Source organism: Paroedura picta, chromosome 3 (genome assembly GCF_049243985.1).
Source record: "Paroedura picta isolate Pp20150507F chromosome 3, Ppicta_v3.0, whole genome shotgun sequence".
NCBI classification, from domain to species: domain Eukaryota; kingdom Metazoa; phylum Chordata; class Lepidosauria; order Squamata; family Gekkonidae; genus Paroedura; species Paroedura picta.
Window position 1 is genome coordinate 80749097 of NC_135371.1, and position 17473 is coordinate 80766569.

At 46.4% G+C, this 17473-nt stretch overlaps 1 protein-coding gene and 1 long non-coding RNA gene across 5 annotated transcripts in view; one reads left to right on the forward strand and one right to left on the reverse strand.

Moving 5' to 3' along the window:
- The window catches only part of LOC143832304 (proton-coupled amino acid transporter 1-like), a 58696-nt gene that overhangs the window by 12299 nt on the left and 28924 nt on the right, over positions 1-17473 (reverse strand). The gene's annotated exons all lie outside the window — the stretch shown is intronic.
- On the forward strand, positions 912-10639 carry LOC143832306 (uncharacterized). The gene is made up of 4 exons (XR_013229194.1): positions 912-948; positions 1348-1806; positions 3268-3430; positions 8554-10639. It is a non-coding gene; the product is annotated as an uncharacterized LOC143832306 (long non-coding RNA).

Genomic DNA, 17473 nt, shown 5'->3' on the forward strand with positions numbered 1-17473 from the left:
GAAATTTTTGACAGAGTGGTTCCTCAGTGGAACAGGCTTCCTCAGAAAGTGGTGCGTTCTCCTTCTTTAGCAGTTTTTTAAGCAAAGGCTAGATAGGCATCTGACAGAAGTGCTGATTTTATGAACTTAGGCAGATTGTGCGTGGGTGGGCAGGAAGGGATATGCCAGTGTTTGTCTCTTGTGGCCGTTCCTTACATACCCAGGAAATTGCTGATCACCACTGTGGGATGGTAGATTAATTGCCTCCAGGCCAGATTCTGGTGATTTGTGGTGGTGGTGGGGGGGATCACTTGGGTATGAAATTGGGGTCACTATGGCTGGGCAGGTAGTTGTGAGTTCCTGCATTGTACAGGGGGTTAGACTGGATGACTCTGGAGGTACCTTCCAACTCTATGAATCTAGGAGTTATACTATATGGCAACTTGGCAAGATTACAAAAGAGCAAGTTGTTCCAGTTCTTGTGACATCAAAGTCCAAATGGGGTATAAAACTCCCAGTCGAACATACCGTTCTTTGTATGTTGCAAAAAATCTTTGAGATTAGGGGTGTGGGGAGAGTTTTATCTCCTTTATTCAGAAACAAGCACTGTAGAATTGCTTAAGAGCAGGTGGAAAAAGCAAGTATAGATGGGCATGAACCACATGATGAGCCAAACTTGTGTTGAATTCTGCCTGGATTGGGGCTTGGCAAGCAACATTAGGCACACAGCTTTTGGGTATGGCTCAGAAAACAAAAACCACCCCAAAAACCTCAGGCACAAAAATACTAGGTAACTGTGGGGGTGTCTTCCAGCCAATAAAGATGCTCCAAAGCTTGACAGGCACTGTTGCCTACCAGAATTTCCATTTGTCACAATGGGGCTCAGACCTACATAAAGGTGCGACATCTCCTTCATAGGCATTGTGGTTGTGGACTAAAAGCGTGTACTCAAGAAAGGGATTTGCTGCTGTGCGTGCTGGGGGGGGGGGGTTGTTGCTTAAATAGCTTACTCAGTCAAGGGCCAGGGGTTTGGCTTTGCCCTGGGTTCCTCTGTTTTGTGATTGGCCTTTGTTTGTTTACTAAATTGGGACTGAATTTCTCTTTCACATAGCAAGCATTTTTATTTAGCAGGATTTTCCTACTGTCTACTTCATTAGTAGTTTTCCTTCCTTTTTCTTTTCATTTTATTTCCCACCCCACTTTGGGTAGCAGTAAGATGAGGGATTGCTTTTTGGGTATCTTAGGGAGGCGGGCTTTAGAACAATTTGCCCGCCCACCCCAGGTCGGATTTTGGGTGATATCTGTTTGTCTTTACTACTCATTGCTTTCCATTTGAAACCTCCTACTGACCTGTTTTTCCTTCCCTAGCTCTCCATGCTTAGTTTGAAAGCTTCCCCTACATGACCTGCTTCTCCACGGGGGTGCCATCAATCTGTGCCTGTCTGCCTGCTGCCCTGCTTGCTTGTCTGGCAAGGTGATTACCAAGCCCACACTATCAGTATGCTGACAAGAATCCGCGTGTAAGAGATCCTATGCAGCGGCACAAGCCATTGCATCCACAGGTGTGGAGAATTGTGATATCCTTCTCAAAGCAAGGGGATCTCAAGGCAGCATATCAATCCACGGTGCTTTCTTTGGTGCTCAGTGACTCCCCTTCTCATCTGAGAAGACCTTCACTTCCTGCCATGGACCCTGGCCAACTCCTTCACACTCCTCAAAGTAGCTGCAGCCATCCTCTCTCTCTCTATGCTATGAAGGTGCTACTTGTCAGACCCGGTGGAGCCAAGGGCCGTGTTTTGGAGCAGACTAAAATATGTCATTTGGTTGGTGAGTGGGTGATGGATTGGGGTGCTCTACAGCTATCAGCCTTTGCTCACAATGTTGTCAAGGAGATTGAATGCTGTCTGGCTGACTTTTCTCCCGGGGGCTCAGATTGGCTGGCATGTCTTCCTCCTCCTCATTGTTATCCTGGGACCAAACCATGCCTTCTCTCTCTCTCTCTCTCTCTCTGTTATCAAGGTGACACTGGCAGGCTGTGTGAGCAGTGCACACTAGGGGGCCATGTTTGGGAGAATCTTCCTTCTTTCCCCTTGTTCCTGGGCTCCGGAAGTCGGGGGTCCTTCCCCTTGTTAGATGGCTCCCTATGACTCAGTCCCTATGATTCACCAAGATGACATCAAGGGCCAAGCGTTCCTCAGTGCTGGCTCACCAAGGAATATGTCCTATTATTCAGGCTTTGTCATGAGCTCCAGTGCAGACTCACAGCCATCCCCTCTACACAGGCAAGATATGTGTGTGTGTGTGTGGGGAGGGTGTTCTACAAAATTACTGGCATTGCTAGAACAACCAGCTGAAAGAACTCCAAGAAGAGACCTTATATGCCATGTAGTATCAATAGCAAGGAAATAGTTAGATCTGTTGTTGCTCAGGGATCCCCCAATCTTTTTGCACTACAGGCCCATTTAGAATTCTGACATGGCATAATGGGTGTAGCAAGAAAACAAAGTGGCTGTCACAGGAGGCAGACTCAGCCATGCAATGATCGTCACAGCTTAACTCTAGTAAGACAGTGCAGATCCTTGTGCTTTGGTGGCAACTGTGGAGAAAGCAACATTTACAAAAACCTGCATGGCCAATCAAATCTCCAGCTGTCAATCAGAAGCCTTACTGGGCAAAAACCCTACCTGTCACTGTCCCCTTCCTGAAAACACTTGGCCAGAAAAGGTGCCAGCAGGCACCATGCAAACCATGGGCACCCCGTCAGAGACCTCTGTAAGTAGATGATGACTTCCAGAAAGCCTAAGCAAGAAAGTAAAAGGAGATTTTGCCACTTGTTGTTGTTGTTGTTGTTAGGTGCGAAGTTGTGTCCGACCCATTGCGACCCCATGGACAATGATCCTCCAGGCCTTCCTGTCCTCTACCATTCCCCGGAGTCCATTTAAGTTCACACCAACTGCTTCAGTGACTCCATCCAGCCACCTCATTCTCTGTTGTCTCCTTCTTCTTTTGCCCTCAATCACTCCCAGCATTAGGCTCTTCTCCAGGGAGTCCTTCCTTCTCAAGAGGTGGCCTGTGGTGCAGGCCTCGTGTGTGTGTGTATTGCTAAAGTGAACTGCTGAGCACGCTGTTATCACAATGCAAGTAGAAAGCACAAAGAACAATAGCTGCTTGTACGCTTACATGCAAGAAGCTTCTGTGTTTGAGTACCGGCCTGAAGGCCAAAAGAGATACATGGACACATGTTAAGTGCAAGTGACGTTAATAAAAGATGCTGTTCTTTGGGGGGAGGTCGGCTGAAAATCGGCAGACTTCCCTGACACTCAGATATCTGCGTGTGTGTCTGAATCTCTCTCATCCCAACAAGTGGCGCCCGAACAGGGACCATCACCTACTCATCAACGCCTGGAACAGGCCCCACAGTGCAGTTCGTCGTCTTCACAACCCCTCACTGGTGAGTATGGGTTCAAATCTAACACAACCTCAGAAGGAACATGTTAGAGAGTTAAGGTTTCTGTGTCAGAAAAGTGGCAGGTCCACCTCTGACCGAGATATTCAAGAATTACTGGAGACTATTTATAGACAATGTCCCTGGTACCCGGAAAAGGGTCACTTAAGATCAAAGACTGGGAAAAAATAGGGAAACTTTTGCACAAAGAACCCAATGCCTCTGTTCAGATTCTTCACACCTGGCATCAATGTCATTTTGCTATTGATTGTATCTGTCCGGTTTCTTCTTCTGCCTCTCTTCTGCCAAAAGAAAATTCAGACTGCATTCCTATTGCTCCTCAACTCTGTCCTGCCTTGTCTGCTTTACCTGTTTCATCTGTCTTCCCCCACTCTCCCGCCTCCTCCTCCTGTGCCTCCAGATAAGGAAGCTTTTTCTCCAGTTCCTCATCGCATTTCTCCTAGGGAAGCTCTTCAAAAAGAACTTTCTCAAACTACAGATCCAGAAACTATTCTTGAACTGAATGAGATGTTAGCAGTCTGTCCTGTAATTCAGACAGGCAGACAAAATGCTCAAGGGCAGAATATAGTCGAATATCAACCTCTTTCTTATAAAATTCTTCATGAACTACGCAGGGCAATTATTGATATGGGAATTCAAAGTACTTTTGTACAAGGCATGTTTGAGGCTACCACCCATAATAATGCCATGATTCCTGAAGACTGGAAAGTGACTATGAGAATGCTTATGACACCTGCACAATTTGTTGTGTGGGACAGTGAGTACCGTAATGAATGTCTTACTCGTGGTGCTGCATCTGTTGGTGTCTACACACCTGATCAACTTTATGGGTCAGAGCAATTTGCCTCCCTTGTACTTCTGCTTTTCAAAAAGTTCTTGTTTAAAGAAAACCCACTTCCTCTTATTCTAAGTTCCTAGTGCCTCCTGGCCATCAGGGTCTCTTCCTGCCTCGCTCTGAAGTTTATCAAAGAGGTCTTTTTGTTGTTCCTTTAGTTCTTCCTGAAGGCACGCACTCTCCAATTACTATGCAGCTGTCGGTTAATATGCCACAGTCCCTTCCTTCTGACATAAGTCCAGCACATCTCATTTGTTTTCCCTCTACGTTCTGTGAGCCTCACAGCCCAATTATTGCTTTCTCTACTATTTCAGCTCGTTGGCCGAAGCACAAGTTTTTGGTGAAAGGCCGAGAGCTAGAGGGTCTTTTGGACACAGGGGCTGATGTGTTATTAGTCAATCACTTTGGCCCTCTAATTGGCCACTTGAAAATTGTCCTTCTGTTTGGGGAGTTGGTGGTCAGCAACCTGCTTATCAGAGTGCTTCTTTGTTTTCTTTTTCTTAGGTCTTATAAGATCTCACTGCTACTTTATCTATTTCTGGTCATCACATTGCCCCAGAAAAAATTCAGCGTGTGGAACCATTTCTCTATCTTGGCAGACGTCTTTTACTGCTATTCCTCATCTTCCTTCTCTACAATGGCCAAAACCTCTAACCTTAGTTGCTCTACAACAGCTTTTAGGAACGCTTAATTGGCTGCGTTCATATTTTCCATTATCAACAGACCTGCTAAGTCCTTTGTTTCATTTGCTTACGCAGGGTAAAGCCCCAGGGGATATACTGAGTTACTTCAGACGACTCTCATTAGATGAAGTGGACAGGATGCTAGCAACAACAAGGCCAACCACTTGCCCTCTAGATCCATGTCCATCGTGGCTCCTAAAAACAACAGACCTAAGAATAGGAGCTCCCCTGCGGGAAATAATCAACCTCTCCCTTTCAACGGGAGAATTCCCAGAGGGATTAAAAGAGGCAGTGGTACGCCCGTTGCTCAAAAAACCATCCTTGGCTCTGCAGGAGCCTGATAAGTACCTCCCCGTCTCGCATCTGGCGTTTCTGGGGAAGTTGGTTGAAAGGGCTGCTGCAGGCCAAATATCAGCATTCCTGGAAGAAACTTCAGCCCTTGATCCATTTCAGTCGGGCTTCCGGCCTGGCCATGGGCTAGTCGCCCTGACGGATGACCTCCGCCGCCAACTGGACCGAGGCGGGTCAGCGCTGCTGATACTATTAGACCTGTCGGCAGCGTTTGACACAGTCGATCATGAGCTCCTAAGCTCACCGCCTTGCCGATGCTGGGATACGGGGGACAGCCCTAAAATGGCTGATCTCCTTCCTCCAGGGTCGTGGACAGAGGGTAGCAATAGGAGAGAGAGTTTCTAGCCGTCACCAGCTCACATGTGGAGTCCCACAAGGAGCAGTGCTCTCTCCTATCCTATTTAATATCTTCATGCGCCCTCTTGCTCAGCTGGCGCGGAGGTTTGGGCTGGGTTGCCACCAATACACAGATGACACCCAGCTCTTCCTCCTGATGGATGACTGCCCTAACTCCCCCCCAGAATCTTTAGCCAGATGCCTGGAAGCAGTGACAAAATGGATCAAGCAGAGTCGTCTGAAGCTCAACCCTGCAAAGACGGAGGTCCTGTGTTTGGGTAGGAAGGGACCATGGGAGGAAGCGCGCCTGCCCATCCTGGATGGTGTGCAGCTCCTAGCGACTCACTCCGCCAGGAACCTGGGCGTGATCCTGGATGCTTCCCTTACAATGGAAGCCCAGGTCACGAAGGTAGCACAGCTGGCATTCTACCACCTCCGCCAAGCCAAACTACTAGCGCCCTACCTGGAACCAGAGCACCTAGCCACAGTGATCCATGCGTGGTCACCTCCAGACTGGACTTCTGCAACTCGCTCTATGCAGGCCTACCCTTATCCTTGATCCGGAAACTACAACTGGTGCAGAATGCCGCAGCCAGGATTCTCACTAAGACATCATGGAGATCACATATCTGGCCGGTACTTCAAGAACTTGGTTGGCTCCCAGTTGAATTCCGGATTAAGCTTAAGGTTTTGGTAATCACCTTTAAGGCCATACGCGGTCTGGGCCCAGTGTATCTGAGAGACCGCCTCCCTGCCTATACCCCCAGAAGAGCTCTACGCTCCGCCACCTCCAACTGGCTACGGATCCCTGGCCCTAAAGAGGCACATCTGGCCTCAACAAGGGCCAGAGCCTTCTCAGTCCTGGCCCCCACCTGGTGGAATGAGCTCCCCGAAGAGATCAGGGTCCTGCCAGAACTTCCACAATTCCGCAGGGCCTGCAAAAAGGAGCTCTTCCACCAGGCATTTGGTGGGGCCGACTGAGCCATAACACCTACAGGTGCCCCCCAGACTGAGGGAACGAACCGACTGAGGGATTGTCAAGTTATTGTTGAAGTGCCGTTCTAATTGTTCCAGTTTATATGTTGTTGTTATTGTTATATTGATTTTGATATTGATTTTGATAGTGTTCTATGTGAATGTTGAAAAATGTTTTATGTAAACCGCCCAGAGCCGTAGGGAAGGGCGATATAAAAATATAAATATAAATAAATAAATAAATAAATTAAATAAAATATTATTGTCCCATCTCCAGAGGCTTGCAAAGCTTTTAATCAAGTGTCACTAATTCTTAGTCAAACTTTTGTAGACCGAATTCCTCCAGATTTTCAAGGTTTACAACTGCTAATTCTCTCACAAAAATTTCTTCCTGTTGGATTGCTTATGACTACTGACACAAAGACCTGTCACTTGTATTTTCTGGAATGGTTGTTCCTACCCCACACTCCTTCTGGCAGTCTTACTTCACTCCCTGACCTGGTAGCTGATCTGATCTCCCAGGGTCGTGAACGTGCTCTTATCTGTGGTGCTACAGACCTTGTAAAAATTTCTGTTCCTTTGACAAAACATGCTTTTTCCCTAGCATTTCAGCATTCTTCTCTTCTACAATGCGCTTTGGCAGATTTTGTGGGACAGATCTCTTTTCATCTTCCCAAAGATCCTCGTCTTATTCTCTTTGCTAACTCTTCCTTAAAGTTCCTAAGTCTTCTGTCTCTCACTCCCTTACAGGGAGCGCCTACAGTCTTTTCTGATGGAGGAAAAACAAGAGGTGCTATTGTTTTTAAAACTCCTACAGGCACTTGGCAATCTCTTTACACAGCTGGCCAAAGCTCTGCCCAGCGAGCAGAGTTGGCTGCCGTGATCCTGGCTTTTCAAACATTTCCTTTCTGTTCTCTTAATATTATTAGTGACTCACAATATACAGTAAGATTGATGGCTGGCATATCTCTCCCCATCTCTCAATTGTAATCTCTTATCTCATTTTCTAACTTTGCATGAACTCCTATCAGCACGAAAACATGCTTTTTTCATAGCACACATTCGTAGTCATACTTCTCTTCCTGGACCTCTCACTGAAGGGAATGCAAAGGCAGATGAAGCTACACATGCCTCCCCCTTACTTGGGGGGGCCTTCACTGATGCAGTTAGCAGTCATCAATTTTTTCATCAGAATGCTCGCAGTCTTGCTAAGAATTTTAACATTCCTCTTGATGAGGCACATAACATTGTTCGTTCCTGCTCTCAATGTGCTGGCCTCACTCCTCTGGCTCCTGAGGGTGTGAACCCAGGGGGCTGGAGGCCTGCAAACTCTGGCAAATGGAGGCTACTCAGGAACCTCACTTAAGCCCTGGAAATATCTTCCTGTGTGCGTGGATACCTATTCTGGCGCTCTTTGGGTTACTGCCCAGCATGGAGAAACCACTAATCATGTCATATCTCACTGTCTGGCTTCTTTTGTGGCCTTGGGTCGGCCAGCTCGACTCAAAACTGACAACTGTTCTTCTTACTGTTCACAGGCTTTTGCTGCTTTTTGCTCACGCTGGGACATTCAGCTCATTCATGGCTTGCCCTATAACTCTACAGGCCAGGCCATAGTAGAACGCGCTAATCGTTCCTTCAATTCCCTACTTTCTAAATTAATAGAAAAGAGTGGACATCCCCCTACTCAGCAATGGGCTTTTAATCTGGTCTCCAAGGCTCTTTTTGTTTATAATCATTTAGATTTGACACCCTCACTTGGCTCCTCTGTAACACCGGTTTCAGCCTTGAACCGGCATTTTCGGGCATGCCCAGTCCTACCCCTGCCCATAGTCTTTTATGGTCTTTTACCTGACAGGTCCACGTGGCATGGGCCGGCTCCTTTGTTAACCTGGGGGAGAGGATATGCATCTTTTTGTCGCCCACAGGTCGCATGGCTTGGCACCAAGGCCAGCCCAACCCAGTATCAGAGTTCCCAAACATCTGCCTCCAACACCACAGAGTGCCAACAACCAACAAAGCAGTTCCTGTGACGTGGGGGGCTGGTCAAAGCAACAACTCTCCAAGCTTGCCAGCTTCTGCAACAAACCGGAGCCCAGGAGACACCAGTGAATCTGTTCCTTGCACTTTCTGTGGCTATCACTGCCAAGTCTGCTCACACACCCTCTTTGCATCATGAGGTCACTTCTCCTTCTGCTGGGAATCCTGCTGCTGCTATCCACCAGTCCGGTGCAATTGCTTCTCAACTGTCTTAAGTTTAATCTCTGGACCCATCTAGCACAGCAAGTAAATGCATCCACCTTTTGTCTGCAATCCACCATGAATTTGCACAATTTACTCTCCACATGCTTAATTCCTGTCTGTACTCCTCTACATCTGTTGTTAAATGAGACTTGGTTGAAGGGAGTAGTACCTGCTAACAAATTCAGTTATGGGCAAATGTATGATTGGGGAAAAAACTCACGCACACTCAAAGATGATTCTCTTTCTCTATATACTCCTTAAAGGTAAAAGTATCCCCTGTGCAAGCACCGAGTCATGTCTGACCCTTGGGGTGACGCCCTCCAGCGTTTTCATGGCAGACTCAATACGGGGTGGTTTGCCAGTGCCTTCCCCAGTCATTATAATTTACCCCCCAGCAAGCTGGGTACTCATTTTACCGACCTCGGAAGGATGGAAAGCTGAGTCAACCTTGAGCCGGCTGCTGGGATTGAACTCCCAGCCTCATGGGCAAAGCTTTCAGACGGCTGCCTTACCACTCTGCACCACAAGAGTCTCTATATACTCCTTATGTTGCTTCTAATACTACCTGTACACATGTCATTAATTGCACATCACATCACAAGAAGCCCCACTGTCTTAAAGTTGGTCCTAATGTACTTAATTGTTCCTCAGTTGAAAATGTTTCATTTGCTTATGCTCACACATTTCTTCCTCCAGGATGGTTTTTCACATGTGGATCACATACTTTTAACTATATTCCAGCTAATATGTCAGATTCATTGTGTTGTTTAAGTCGCTTATCAGTTGTGTTACCACGCAAAGAATGGTTTTCTAGTCAGAGAGTTCGCAGAGATGTGGCCTCTTTAGATGAATCTTGCAATTCAGATGTAACTCTTTTAAATAAGGCTGAAGCTGTAGCTCTCGCCATCTCTCTAGTGGGAGTGCCAAGTTTAGCAGTTATTACCCATGGAATGACTGTGGCTATTGCCTGTAGCCTAGCCAAAAGTATAAACGCTACTTCAACAGCACTAGCAGCACTTAATGAAGAACAAAAAGAACTGAGACATGCAATCCTAGATAATTGAGCTGTCATTGATTATTTGCTCCTGCTGCATCATCAAGGTTGCCAATCTGTAGCGAATAGGTGTTGCTTCAATCTTTCTGATAATTCAAATGTTGTGCAGAAACAAATTGATTCTCTCCACACTTTGGCTGCCACTATTCGCAAGGATGTTCTTCCTACATGGTGGGCTTCACTTTGGAGCTGGTTGCCCACTGGCTTATTCGGAACCATAGTTAAATTCGTTTGTCTTGGCTTTTTTGCCATTCTAGGGACTTGTTTGTTCCATTGCTTACCCATTCTGTTGGCACAGAAATCTTGGGCTGCTCCACCTCACCATATGCAGGCAGCAGTGTTGTGGAAGCAGAACAGGAGGTACAGTGACTCAGATGGGGAAGAGGCGCAGACAATGCTCCCCTAGATCTAAAAGTTCATAGATTGCTACCCCTCACAAATTAAAAATAAAAAAGGGCGGAATGTGGTGCAGGCCTAGTGTGTGTGTGTATTGCTAAAGTGAATTGCTGAGCACGCTGTTATCACAATGCAAGTAGAAAGCACAAAGAACAATAGCTGCTTGTACGCTTACATGCAAGCAGCTTCTGTGTTTGAATACCGGCCTGAAGGCCAAAAGAGATACATGGACACATGTTAAGTGCAAGTGACGTTAATAAAAGATGCTGTTCTTCGGGGGGAGGTCGGCTGAAAGTCGGCAGACTTCCCTGACACTCAGATATCTGCGTATGTGTCTCAATCTCTCTCATCCCAACAGTGGCCAAAGTATTTGAGTTTCATCTTTAGGATCTAGTCTTCTAAGGAGCAGTCAGGGCTGATCTCCTCTAGGACTGACCGGTTTGTCCGCCTTGCAGTCCAAGGGACTCGCAAGAGTCTTCTCCAGCACCAGAGTTCAAAAGCCTCAATTCTTTGATGCTCGGCCTTCCTTATGGTCCAACTTCCTTTTGCCACTTGCTTGTGGATAAAAAGAAAGTGCTGCTGCTATGAATCTAGCTGTTATCAGAACCAGGAATGGAAACCAGTTGTCTTTGGAAACACGCAGGCCTTATAAAACACCTAAGCTACAGGTATCATTCAATTCACAGATGGATTAACATATAAGCAGAAACATCTGAATTAGTGCACATCTGACCAGCGGTAAGAGAGCTCTGAGTTTGACAAAAGAGTTTCTGAATCCTACCAACACAGTCAAAAGGAAGCATTAAAGCTCTGGATCATATTGGCAAAGGAAACACGTGTTATTTTCATTTGGACTTTGCAAACATTTAACTAAAACATGTGCAGGCAAGATGTTTTATCAATTAAGCGCTGTCTCCAAGCTGTAGATAAACTGAACATGCTTCAGAGGTTTTCAGCAAAAGTTAATTAGTACTTTTCCCCATTTGACCCGAGGCATTGAAGTTCCACACAATAGATGAGGCAGCTATGCACATATTAAAGGTTATGGTAACTGGCAAAACCCATGTTTGAAACCGCCTAGGGCAATACAGTTTGAATTATCATCCTAGTCTGACAAGTCACTTTCAGACATCACCCTTTTAGCCTGCTTGTTTAAAGATCGAATTGTTGCTGTTGTTTTTTTAGCAAGTGTAAGCCAGCAGTGTAGAATACCAGAAGTCACCTATTTGTTATAGTATGACCAGTGATATCGCTCAGATGCATCTGGCTTTGACCAGTGCCTGTGTGTGCTACCTTTGCTTAATCAAAGATGTGCGTTAGACTAAAACATACACAGTGTAAGTGCAGGGACCAGATCCCATGGAGAGGCCCAGCTGATCTTAAATTAGTTTTCTACAGGGATACCTCAAGGGCCTGATTATTGGGCCAGATCAAGATTTCCCTCTAGGACATGAACAGGCCCTTAGGAAACAAAGGAAACTCTGATAAAAGCTTTAGGCCCCTACCAGGTTCTGGTAGTCCTCAAAGAAACATGTAAGTGCACACCCTGCATCAAAACAATAAGCAGCTTATAAAAAGAAACCTCTATTAGAAATCTGTCTAAAAACCAAGGACTTCCTTCAGAAGACATTAATGGAGAGACTCAGGACTATACTTCCTGCACATGTGTGCACGCACGCACACACACACACAAGTTATTTATGAACTTATGGGTAAGGCTTTGAAAGTGCAGACAAAACAGTCTTGTAAGTACTGAAGATGTGGCAACAAGTACCATCAGCTGATGTAAGTAGCTATAGAACTTCAAACCTGAACAAGAAAGCAAAGCTTCTGACACTGGGTCGGAGAAGACAGAGTACAGGTGAGCTTGCAAAAGTAAGAGGCCACACTATAATTGCTGGTTTCTGTTTTGCTACTCTTTTGAAATAACCATGACCCCAAATGGTATTTATTAGAGAAATCAATATATCTAATTTCTCAATAGGGCCCTCATCTGCAGATATTTAAATCTGCCGGTCAGGGTCATGGATAAAGAAAGATTTTTCTAGAAAGTTGGGGGGGGGTCCCCCAGCTTGAATAAAAATCTGAAACATCTTTTAAAAATACGCTGCCTGAGCAAACGCAGCCCATAAAACCATTAGCAGATGGGAGGAGGAGGGCACCAGCTCCTGTATCAGCTGAGAAAACAGGGCTTCATTGAAGTCTTGTGTGCAGACACACATTGGGACTGCGCAAGTGCAAACCAGCCACAGAAGTCTTGTTCTACCTTAAGCCCTATAGGGGGTGCTAGCGCCCCAACACAGTGTGTATGCGTGCGGCTTCCCACCGAAACGCACACATGATATGAGTGGAGCACCCTCAGCCCTCAGTTCCGAACCGCTGCCAAGAGCCCAAGCCAGATTGCACCAGCCAAGATCTCAAGATGAAAGGCTCACAGTGGGGATGGAGGGAGGGAATGTGTGTCGGCACACAAGACTTCAATGAACAATGGTTACTGGTAAGTGAAACCCCGTTTTCATTTACAGTCTTGTTGTGCAGCCCCACATTGGGACCTTCACGAGCTAATACCTGTGGAGGCGGGGTGAGCCCTTAAGAGAATAAGGACTCTGAAGAACTGCTCTCCCGAATTGAGAATCTCTCCTGTCTTGGAGGTCGATGGCATAGTGCTTCATGAAGGTCTCTTCTCTTGCCCAGGTAGCTGCATGGCAGATGTCCTCCAGGGGAACATTGCGGTAGAAGGCAGTGGAAGAACTCACAAACCGGAGAGAATGAGCTCGAATCCCAACAGGGCAAGGAACCTTTGCAGACAAATAAGCTGTAGAGATTGTGGTGGGAGTGGCCTTGTTACCCTTATTGGGTCCCCAGTAACAAACAAATGAAGATTTTTGATTTTCTAAACTCCCTTGTCCTGTCTAAATAATAAAGGAGAGCTCTCCTGATATCCATTGAGTGTAAAGACCTCTCGGAATCGGCAGTCAGATCCGGGTAGAACGCAGATAAGGTGATAACCTGGGACATGTGAAAGTTAGAGACCACCATGGGGCAGAAACCGGAATCAGGACTCAAGATAGCCTTCATAGGAAAAAACTGCAGGAAGGGAGGAGACTCCCTAAGGGCAGCAATTTCACTTACTCTTCTTTCTGAAGTAATAGAGACCAAGAAGGCAGTCTTCATGGTCAACAAACCTAACAGAACAGAGTGTAAAGGTTCAAAGGGAGGGAGCATTAGTGCTGACAAAACCAGGGAAAGAGACCGTTGAGGGATCACCCTTGGAGAAGAGGGAAACATGTTGTTCAATCCCCTCAAAAAATGCTCAGAAAGTTTGAAAAAAGTGAACAACCCTGAAAGTGGTCTTGAAAAGCCGAGAGGGCAGCCAAGTGGGTACAAGCAGAAGAGACTGCCAGGCCCCCTTGGGCCAAAGGCAGCAAATAATCCAACACCTTGGGGAGTGAGCAAGAGAAGGGGCAGAACTGTTTCTCTTGGGCTCATTATTCGAACCGAGACCATTTAAGATTACATGGGCGCCTAGCTGGCAGGAAAACCTCCTTCACTTCCTGAGAAAGCGTGTCTGTGCTCAGTGGAGCAGCCAAGCCATCAGGTGCAGCTTCTTGATTGGGAAAAATAGGTGGGGGAGAGGAAGGAGAGCAAATTGGGGTTCTCCAGCAAGGGGTCAACCTCCTGAGAGCTTGAGGAGGATTGGGAACCAACACTGATGAGGCCAATGTGGAGCTACTAAAATAATTGGCGACTGTTCTTGCCGTACCTTCTCAAACACCCTGGGAAGAAGGGATAAAGGGATAAAAGAAGAGAACAGCTGATGCTTGCCTAGATAGGAGCTCCACAGAGGAATCTACTACAAATCAGTCATCTAAATAAGGGGAAATTGTGATACCCTGGGTCCGCAGGTACGCCAACACCACTGCTGTACACTTAGTGAACACTCTCGGAGCTGTGGCTATGCCAAAGGGGAGTACTGTGTATTGGAAAATGTGGGAACCCCTGTGAAAGTGCAAGAAACGTCTATCCTTAGAGTGGATTGAAATATGAAAATAGGCATCCTTGAGATCAAGGACTGCAAACCAGTCTCCCTGTGAGAGAAATTAAATAACAGCAGGTAATGATATCATGTGAAAAGGAGAAACGAATAAACATTTATTCAAATTGCATAAGTCCAGAATAGGATAAAAACCTCCATCTCGCTTCTCGACTAAGAAAAAGCGAGAATGAAAACCAGATTGGCAGAGACCATCCAGGGACCTCCTCAATAGCGTCCTTCTTCAGGAGCTCAAGGATATGAGTGTCCAGTTCAGGGAAGTTAATAACATGAGCCTGACATCCCAGGCAACAAGAAGGCAAGGAGGAAAATTCCAAATGGTATCCATTATGAACGACGGCTAATACCCAAGAGTCCTGGGTAACAAGGGACCAACTAGAGGCGAACTGAGCCAAATGATTACTGGACTGTAACCGGCAGGTAGCAGAAAAGGCTAATTGTCTGAATCTAGGCTGATCCTGCTGGGGATATTGCTGGCCTTTAGGGCGAGATGGCTGTCGTCTCCTTTGAAATTGCTGGGGTGCATGAGAAGGATACTGAGGAGGGAGAGGGGTGGGTGGAAATATGGAGTGTGAAATAGTTGACGTTGGTTGGTACAAGGCTGGAAGGATGGAACCGGAGGGAAGAAACTTAAGGAGTGGGCTGTCAGATGACTCTTCTTGAGGGAGGAAAGGAAGTCATTGGTGGCAGCAGCAAACAAAGAATCCTTCTCAAAAGGAAGGTCTTCAACCTTAGCCCTGGTCTCCCAGGGTAAGGTTGTACCTCGGAGCCAAGAGTGGCGATGGACAGTTATGGCCGAGGCCACAGTACGAGCAGCGACCTCCACCGAAGGCTTCCCAGCACTGTTTGCTTGTTGGGCAGTTTTAAGCACCTCTGTTTGCAAGAGCTTAGCTAAGGATTTAGGTTATTCTAGCAACATGTCCATATATTTTGACATTCCTTCCCATAAGTGACCATTCTTCACGGTGGTGAAAAAGAAACTGAGGGCTGAGGGGGTGCTCGCCCATCTCACGTGTGCATTTCAGCAGAAAGCCGGGGTTGTAGCGCCCCCCCTATAGGGCTTAAGGTAGAAAAAGACTTCCATGGCTGGCCAGCGTTTGTGCAGTCTCAATGTGGGGCTGCATAACAAGGCTGTAAATGACCTATTCATTCCATATTATTATCCTTAAAAAAATAACAGCTCAGAATGAACAGAAGGATCTCTAAGTTAAAAGTTTTAACATTTTTCTCCCTTCCCCCTGCTGCCAGTCTTTTTATTGGAAATTTACTTATGTGAGCTAGTATATTGATGATCATTATCTTGAGGCCTTGGAATAAAGCAGACCAGAAATCAAACACAGGAAAACCTAAGGGGAGATGGTACTGCTAATGCAGCAAAGAAATCAGCAACAATAGGTTTCTCCATAGAGGCCATTACTTTTCAACAGTAAATATAACCCCTTTGTCTACAGACAAGGAAAGAAAGATGGTACCCTCTAACTGAACCAGATGCCAGTAATGTACACGCTGCAACTTTCTCTGAGGAAAAATCACTTCTCTCCCTATTGGATTCCAGGTTTCTCTAATATGCCATGTTCTCAAGTGCCATTAGAGTCAGTATATTAATGTATATTAGGAAAACAGAAGGCTGTCCAGAAATAGCTTGTCCTGGCTGAAATCCAACAAAAAACCCTAGCCAATTGGACATCAGCTGTGAGGCATTTGCGAGTCACTTTGCAGATAAAATCTCGACACTCCGACATGACCTCCCTCCAACCTTAGATACAGAAAGTGAACTAGAGGCCCCTTGGTCGTCTTTGGAGAAAACTCTGAGTAACTTCAGATGACTCACGCTGACCGAAGTGGACAGGATACTAGCAACAGCAAGGCCAACCACATGCCCACTAGACCCTTGCCCATCCTGGCTCTTAAAAACAGCTGGCATAAGGATAAAGGGCCCCCTCCGGGAGATAATCAACCTATCTCTCACAACGGGAAAATTCCCGGAGCGATTGAAAGAGGCTGTGGTACGCCCACTGCTGAAAAAAACATCTCTGGATCCACGAGAGCCTAATAACTATCGACCCGTCCCGCATTTAGCGTTTCTGGGGAAAATGATAGAAAGGGCAGTCGCAAACCAACTAACAGAGTACCTGGAAGAAGCCTCCGGGGAGGGCAGTATAGAAATATAATGCTGTTTCTGTTGGCTGCAGAGGAAAGGATGCACACTAATTGGTCTAAACTACAAGTACAACGATATAGGCTAGATATCAGGAAAAAGTTTTTCACAGTCAGAGTAGTTCAGCAGTGGAATAGGCTGCCTAAGGAGGTGGTGAGCTCCCCCTCACTGGCAGTCTTCAAGCAAAGGTTGGATACACACTTTTCTTGGATGCTTTAGGAAGCTTAGGGCTGATCCTGTGTTGAGCAGGGGGTTGGACTAGATGGCCTGTATGGCCCCTTCCAACTCTATGATTCTATGAGTTTATGATTCAACTAGGGGCAAAGTCCGTTGTATCCAAGAATACAACGTGCGCTAGTGCTTGGCAGTGGGAAGAGGAAGGGGAGGAGTTGTTCAGTCTGTAAGGGCATGGGGTTGAATGGGTGTGTTGTGTTGGAGGTTGTGGTGGCGTGGTGGCAAATGAGGGCATGGGTGTGGAGATAGGGGTGTCAAGAACTTGTGGTTTGGAACGTTCGTTGAGTGTGGGACAGGACTGACCTTTGGGAACTGTGGCATAGGGGTTACAGATGAGCTTTCCAGAGCCATGTCCTCAGATATGTGAAGGGAAAATCAGACTGGAGACTCTTCTTAGGGGAAGTTTACATGGCAACCAATTCCCCCCAGTTCTGCATCATTTCCCTTCTTGTGTGAATTAGGCCACATTCACCAAAATGCCCCTCTGCCCTAATACACATGGGGTAGTCACAGTACACAGGTGTCCACCCTGTTCCTTCTGTCTCCCATATTTTCACTGTTGGTAAAATGTTATGTGCCCACATGCCTCTTTCATGGTTGCTCCTTAGAAGAAAGGATTTTTGTACCCTATTGCTTACTACCCAAAGAAGTCTCAAAGCGGTTTACAAACACCTTTTCCATTTGTCTCTCCACAATAGTCAACCTGTG